This window comes from Mus caroli, unplaced genomic scaffold (assembly GCF_978045245.1).
Source record: "Mus caroli unplaced genomic scaffold, Mus_caroli_1 scaffold_6, whole genome shotgun sequence".
Classification (NCBI taxonomy): Eukaryota; Metazoa; Chordata; class Mammalia; order Rodentia; family Muridae; genus Mus; species Mus caroli.
Window position 1 is genome coordinate 109017808 of NW_028227261.1, and position 8169 is coordinate 109025976.

The following is an 8169-nucleotide window of genomic DNA, read 5'->3' on the forward strand; positions in this document are numbered from 1 at the left end:
GCTAGAAACAGACCAGAGGCCAAAAGGAGGTAGAGGAGATGTGAGGCTTCCACAGCAAGGAAATGAAGACACGGGACAGCCCCAGAGGCTATCAGAAGGAATTTCAGATTTCTCAGGCAGTGGCTGGCTGTCAACCCATGTGTGTCAGAACTAAAAACCAGAGAATGAGAGAGAGAGAGAGACAGAGACAGAGACAGACAGAGACAGACAGAGAGAGAGAGACAGAGACACAGAGACACAGATATTCCGATTCATATGAGATAGCTTTATTAAATATAACATATGTACAACAACTAGGCATATTTACAGTTGTGTGTGTATGTGTGTGTGTACGTGCGTGCTTGTGCTGTATGTGTGGACATGTGATATCATCAGAAGTCATCACTTTATGTCTTCCTAAATCACTTGCCACCTATTTTCTGAGATGGGTGGCACCGACCCTGGAGCTCATAGATTCAGCTACACAAATGGCCAGAAATCTCTAGGGACTCTTTTGTCCCTACCTCCCCAGGGTTAGGATTATACACGCATCTCACCACGCCTGTTGTTTTTCAGCAAGGGTGCTGGAGATCAAACATTTTCACAACAGGTGCTCCCTATATGGTATGTGACAGTGTTTGGTACGTGTGCATACTCAGGGAGCCCTTGCCACCATCAGCACCCCTGGTCCTAAAGGTGTCCCAATGGTCTTCCCTGTATAAACCGTTTAACGCTGTTCTGAAGCTGACTGATGGGACCAGGTCTCAGGCCCAACTCCCTGGTTCAACTTTATATGACTTTTGTCCTATACAATAACCAGGCAGGGAGTGTTTCTTTTCATTACCATGAGTTTGGTGATCAACACAAGGAGGGCCCTGGGCAGCCACACTCTCTACTCTATCCACTGTATACGATGCCAGGAGTTGAATGTACAAGAACATCCCTTGGAGATAACTGTCCTTGTTGAGATTGCACACATAAACTGGGTCTGGTGACCAGGTGATAAGGATCAGGTGTGTGTCACCTATGAGACAGTCCCTTCAGCCTGTGGCTACTCACTGCCTATGTAAACTGCTCCTAAATCAGACTCGCTGCATGATGGCCCTGCAGACAACTGTCTGCCATTCTCCCAACAACTGCCCCATCATAATGAAGTTCTGTCTCTGCCACCACCTCGCCTCTGACTCCATCATAGGGCAAACCTAGGCTTCTATGTGCTAACAGCTTTCTCTCGAATGTTTCATAGGAGTACTAGAATATAAATATTACTTTCTAAATGCTTCAATATTTATTGGCATCCTGCTTCATTCGCTGATGACTTTGATGAGAACTGATATGGAGATGATCGATTCTTCTGACTTTCTTAACTCTCCGTTCATTTCTCCCGGTGATATTTTATAGTCTTAGGGAACAGGCTTCTATAACTTTTCTTAGATTTATGCTTTTTACCAGGCTCCTGGTGTTGCCATAAGTGGCCTCCTCTTTTTATTTCAGTTTCCAATTATCTGTTGATAGCATGTAACAAACATTGGATTTCTGTAGAATGATCTATTGCAACTAAAAGACCATTGCATCTAGCAGCTTTTTGGTGTATCCCACTAGAATTCCACATAAATAAAAGTGTTGGATGTGGAAGATTTATTTTATTTTTTCACTTCCCAATCTGGGTGCCTCTGATTTCTCTCTTTGCTTGATGGCGCCGGCTTGTACCTACAAGAGCAACACTTCATAGAAATGGCAAGAGCAGATACCCTGTGGGCCAGCAAGATGGCTGAGTGGATAGTGTCTGTTGTACAAACAACATTGAGTTTTGTCGCTGGGACCCACATATAGCAGAAGGAGAGAACCAACTCCACAGTGCGTTCCTCCACATGTGTGCACATGACATATCCCCACACACCATGGGCACATACATACACAATAGCAAGGTTAAATAGAAATAATGTTTTTAAAAAGGAAAAGAGATGTCCTGTATTGTTACTGATTCTCATGAGAAAGCACTCAGTCTGCTGCAATTGGTTGTGATGCTGGCTCTGTGATGGATGTGGGAGATGTTCCTGATGAAGTGGACGACCTTTTTCTTGTTAGCTTACTAAGTTGTCACCACGAGTCATCATAGATTTGTTCGCATTTTCTTCCCAGTATTTATTGAGATGATTGCTTTTTGATTTTGTTTTTAAGAGCTGGTTGAACTCACACATGCTAAACCGTCACTTTACCACTAACCCATCCCTCAGCCTGTTTCTGTGGATGTTGTTGTTATTGTTGTTTTCTTGTAGTTTGTTAATGTGTGCCTTATTGATTGAGTTTTGAATGTGAAACCGACCGTGCCTTTCTGTGGAAATGCCACTTAATCAAGGTGCAGCCCCTCCTAGCCCATTATCGGGTTCAACCTCCAGTCATAAATTTGGTTGTTGAGATTATCAAACTATCTCTATTTTCTTATGACATCTTCCTGTGCGTTGGTATCAAAGGGATGCTGGTATCATGTACAGACTGGAGCTGTGTCCTCCATCCCCTGCCCACTGTAAACGTTTGGGAAGAATTTGTGCTGAGCTGGGTTTATGTTTCTGTGACCCATTTTGTAGGCTGCATCACAGCCTACGAATTCAGTGTCTTTCACAAAAGAAGGATGGCTTGGGTTGTTCCTTAGTGTGACTCTAATTTGTGCCCTTCAGTGACTATGCTCAGATCGTTGAATTCATTGCCACATTATCTCACTAACCTTTGCCAACTGCAGAATCTACTGTGCCCCTCCCCGCTGGTGCTGGCATTGGATCGTCTCCTCTCTTCCTGACCAGTCTCACCTCAGGCTTGTCCTCACTTTCCTTTCAAAGCACTCCCTTTGCGGTTTCATGAGCACTCCCTGACTTTCCCTACCTGGGTTCACTGATTTCTGCTTTGTTCTTTCTGTTTTCCTTCTTTGCCTTGTCTGTGTCTCACCGGCTCTCTCCTGCCTACTTTCTTTTTTTTTTTTTGAGGAGCAGTGACGTGTGTGAGTGTTTGTGTGTGTGTGTGTGCACGTGCCTGCGTATGCGGACATGTGCATAGTTGTCATCTTGATGGCAATAACTATTTCTGCCTAGCAATTCTCCCTGCCTCTCCATCCTATGAATCCTTGGCATTTTGCTCCAGTTCTAGCTGTGTGTCCAGTATCCGTGTGAGAGAAGCTGTATTTTAGTTTTTCGAGACAGGGTTTCTCTGTGTAGCCCAGCTGTCCTGGAACTCACTCTGTAGACCAGGCTGGCCTCGAACTCAGAGATCCACCTGCCTCTGCCTCCCAAGTGCTGGGATTAAAGGCGTGCGCCACCACGCCCGGCTGCCTACTTTCTTAAGGTAAGAGCTGAGGTCACTAACTTGAGGTCTCCATTTTTTCCATTCAAGTTATGTAATGGTGTCCAGCATTTCCCTTTAAGAACTGGCCTGGTGCTCCTCCCCACTGCTAGCATTTTATTCTCCTGCTCATCTACTCAGAATCTAGTCTACCTTCGTCTTTTTTAAAGACTTTAACTAACCTGTGAGTTACTTAGCGCTGCAGGAATGTGTTGCTTAGTTCCCACAGGAGTCTGCTAAAATCTTGCATTGCTTTCTAATTTGATTGCGTTGCAATTTGAGAACCAATCTATATGAAGGAAATTACTTTTAGTTCGTTAGAACTTCTTTCATGGCCCCAAATATGGTCTGTGTTGGCAAATTTGCCATGCGCACTTGTGGAAAGTGTAAATTCTGCTATTGCAAGAACTATTGAAAAATACTAGTTAGGTTAAGTTGTTGCTAATGTTGCTCGGTCTTCTAAATGATTGGTCTTTTGTTTACTCATTGTATCACTTTTTGGTAAAAGCATAATGATATACCTAACAATAATTGTACAATTTTCAGTTTTTCCTTTCAGTTGTATTAATTTTTAAAGTATCTTTTATTTATTCTTTGATAATTCCATGCATGCATACAATGTATCTTGATCATATCCTCTTCCATTTCCAAACCCAAATATTTCTTTCTTCTCTCTCTCTCTCTCTCTCTCTCTCTCTCTCGCTCTCGCTCGCTCTCGCGCGCTCTCTCTGTCACACACACACACACACACACACACACGATATGAATTTTTGCATTAACTGCTGAGCGCTGTAGAAAAAAGCCTCTCTGTTTTGAGAAAAAAAAACTAATCTGTGAATATGAACATAAATATTTAGAAGGCACTTCGACAAGTCCATTTAATAAAGCAACATTAGTAGTTTCACCCTTTAGGGCTTATATAAACTCCTAAGCTACGGGCTTTTGACCAGGTTTACAGCATTAGGCTCCTCCCATGGAGCAGACCTCACATCAGATCATAAAGTGATTGGTTACTCCCCATAACTTTCATACCACTATCACATGTTTACATGGTTGGTGGATAATCTTAGTTGTCAACTTGCCAAAACCTGGAAAGAAGGCGCCCAAGTGAAAAATTATCTCTAACAGGTTGTCCTGTGGGAATTCTCTTCATTGCTAATTGATGTGGGAGGGTCCAGCAGTCATTGTGGGGGGTTCCCACCCTGTGCAGTTAGGCCTGGAGAGTGTAAGTAGGTAGTTGTTGGCATTCATTTTAGGCTCTGCCCAACAGTTACCTGGCAACAGCCAGGTAGGCCTGGCTAGCTATAAAAGGGACTGTTTGGCGCTCTCAATCTCTCTCTCTCTATCTCTCTGTCTCTCTGTCTCTCTGTCTCTCTGTCTCTCTCTCTCTCTCTCTCTCTCTCTCTTACACACACACACACACACACACTTCTTTCTCTGTGATTCTCTGACTCCTTTCTCCCTCTCTCCCCTCCCGACTCCCCTCTCCCTCCAGGTCTTCCTGGTGGGTCTCTCTCCTCTTCCTCTTCCTCTTCCTCTCCCTCTCCCTCTTCCTCCTCCTCCTCCTCAACTCCTCTTTCCATGCCCCTAAATAAACTCTATTTTGTACTGTATGCACTGTATCACTGGTCCCTCAGCTGGAAGGGATGCTCACATGGGCCAGCAGAGGCACCCCCTTCCACCTCACCACACCATGCTCTAGAAAACATATCCTGGCTCTTTTTTTTTTTTTTTAAATAAAACACAACAGTAGTTGAACATGAGCCTGGAAACAGAGTAGTGAGCAGCAATCCTCTTTAGTTTCTGCTTCAAGCTGCGGCCGTGAGTTTCTGCTTTGGCTCCCTTGATTATATAGGCTATATCTAGAAGATGAAGTAAGCCCTTTCCTCCCAAAAGTGCTTTGGCCATGGCATTTATCATAGCAACAAAAAGCAAACTAGAACATACAGTTCAGCATGGATTTGCTATGGAATTTTAAAAATACATCTGGTTTATTTTCATTTTGGTTTTCTGAGCCTGGTTCTCTGTAACCATTCCAGGTTAGTCTCAAACTCAACAACTCTCCTGCTTCAGCCTCCTTAGGGAGTGTGATTACATATTCCCATATTCTCCATGCCCAACTTAATCTTAGAATACATTTTAATTTCCCATAGTCTACCACCAAAAATAGTGTCTTAGTGTTGTGCTGCTGTGAAGAGACACCTAGGCAACGCTTATAGACAGAGCATTTAACTCGGGGCTGACTTACAGTTTCAGAGCCTTAGTCCATTATCATTATGGCAAAAATCATGGCAACAGGCAGGCATGGTGCTGGAGAAGTAGCTGAGAGTTACATCTTGATCTACAAGGAGAGAGAGGGAGAGAGAGAGAGAGAGAGAGAGAGAGAGAGAGAGAGAGAGAGAGAGAGAGAGAGAGTCTAGTATGGGCTTTTAAAACCTCAAAGCCCACCCCCCAGTGACACACTTCCTTCAACAAGGCCACTCCTCCTAATCTTTCTAATACTTTCAAACAGTTCCACTCCCTAGGCATTCAAATATATAAGTCTATGGGGGCCATGCTTATTCAAATTACTGCAGAGAGTATACCACCTCAATCCTTCATGCATAGGGTATGAATTTTACAAGGGTACTGGTAAGACAACTTACCAGTAAGGGTGTTTGCTGCCAAGCTTGGCAACCAGAGTGACCTCCAAAACCCACATGGTGGAAGAAAAGTACTGGACCCTTCAAGTTGTCCTCTGACCTCTATACATGCTATAGCACACACACACACACACACACACACACACACACACACGTCCTTTAGAAACCTCTCAATGGTATAATTTCCTGCTCTCAACACTGGTGCTGTTGTTAGACCTCCACTGTTACACATACTATAAACCCTATATTGAACTATAATTACTCTATGCGAATAGCAAGTTACCTTTAAAAAGCTTTTAAGCAGTAGTAAAAAAAATGTAGTTACCATATAGTTTCCATTTCTAATGCTTTTTATTATTTTCTGTAGAATAATTCTATCAAATATAATTTTTCTTGTCTGGTTAGTGCTCTTTAGCATTTCTTTTTACGAATGTATATTAATTTTGAGTTCTCTCAGCTTTTATCTATTTGAAAAGCTTTATTTTGGCTTTGTTTTTAGTTTTTCCATCTCTCTCTTTCTCTCTCTCTCTCTGTGTCTATCTCCGTCTCTCTCTCTGATGTGTGTTTGTATGTGTGTGTGTTTGTGTGTGTGTGTCTCTCTCTATCTGTCTCTCTCTCTGGTGTGTGTTTGTGTATGTGTGTGTGTGTGTACCCATGCATGCTTGTGAAGAGGCCAAAGGCTAACTTTGGGCATCTATCTCCATTGCTCCAGTTTATTTTTTTGAGACAAGGTCTCTCACTGAACCTGGACCAGCAAGTCCCCAGGCTCCATCTGTCTCTGCCCTACCTGGCACTGGCATTATAAGCACACACACTACCACACCCAGCCTTTATATGGGTGGCAGAGATACAAGCTCGCGTCCTCATGCTTGCATAGTAAGCAAATTACTCACTGTTAGATCACAGATAGCTCTGTGCGTGTCTCTGACTCTCTGCTTCTCTGTCTCTCTATCTCTCCCTCCCTTCCTCCCTCCTAGAAACTAGAAATCAGGCCATTCCCTTCCTACTACCCCAGTCTGCACCTGATGGCCCCTGCTGCATCTATTAGAACCCACTGGCAGGGGTGTGTGAAGAGGAGGCCAACCCAGCCCCTCCTCCTTACAGTTGCAGAGTTAAGTTTAAAGCCTCATCTAGTTCTGGCCTCAGTGCTGGAAGTCAGGAGGTGTGAACTTCGCACTTCCCTGTGGAAACCTTAGAAGTCAGAAATTCCCTTTGCTGGGAGATCTGAGCTTCCTTTCAGCCCAGCTATCACGAGGTACTCGCCAGCCCCCCCTCCCCCATTTCAAGCTTTCTGTTCTAACATAAGATGTTATCTCTCCTAAAGCTCTCCCACCCCAAGACCCCGGGTCACGGCTTCTCTCCTAACAAAGCTTTACTCTGGAGGTTTATTTCATGGCAGCTCTTTTCCCAAGTCTGCCACATCTGACTTCAACTTTTGTTAAAAGGCCCACTAAGCCCTAAATGCTTTCGATGAGCATAAAAGTCAATTGTTGTGTGACTTCTCTGAGGTGTAAAGAAACATCAGTTCATGCAGACAAAACTACCCCATACTGGAGAAATGAGCCCATCCAAGTCCAGCACGGTGAATTAATGAGTCTATTGAAGCTGGTTATAGGAACACAGGTATGTACAGGAACACAAGTATGTATGGGGTTGCTTACAGAAGCAAAGATCCTGAAAACTGCATCACCAAAGGGTTCCCCACCACATGGGTGGGGACTCAGAAAAGCTCATCACAGATGCCCCAACCATCTATCTCCTGTGGATTCTAGCATCATCTGAGATCAGGTGCAGTGGGGAGGTCGGGGAGGGGTGGCTGGAATTTCAGGCCAGGGTCTGGTAACCCTGGACAGTGTTCCCATGAGAGAACACCAACAGCTCCATCACCATCACCACAGACCCAGCTATAACCTTTTACTTAGATTATTGCCATGACTGTGGGGACCAAAGTTACCATAGAAACCTCTGCTTGGTGGTGGTTGCTGGCCCTGCTAGATCTAGAAGAAGTAGCTTGGCTCCAGTAAGGAAGCTGAAAGGTGAAGAGACTCTAGGCAGTTCGAGCCTGAAAATCGTGGCTCTGGCAGGCCTTGCCCTCTTCCCAGATTCCCTCTGCCTTGGGAAAAACCATTAGATTCAATTCTTAAAGCTAGCCCCCAAGGTCTAGTCCCTTCTCCGGCCACTTCCTCCTCCTGAGGCAGACTACCAAGGTCCAGTT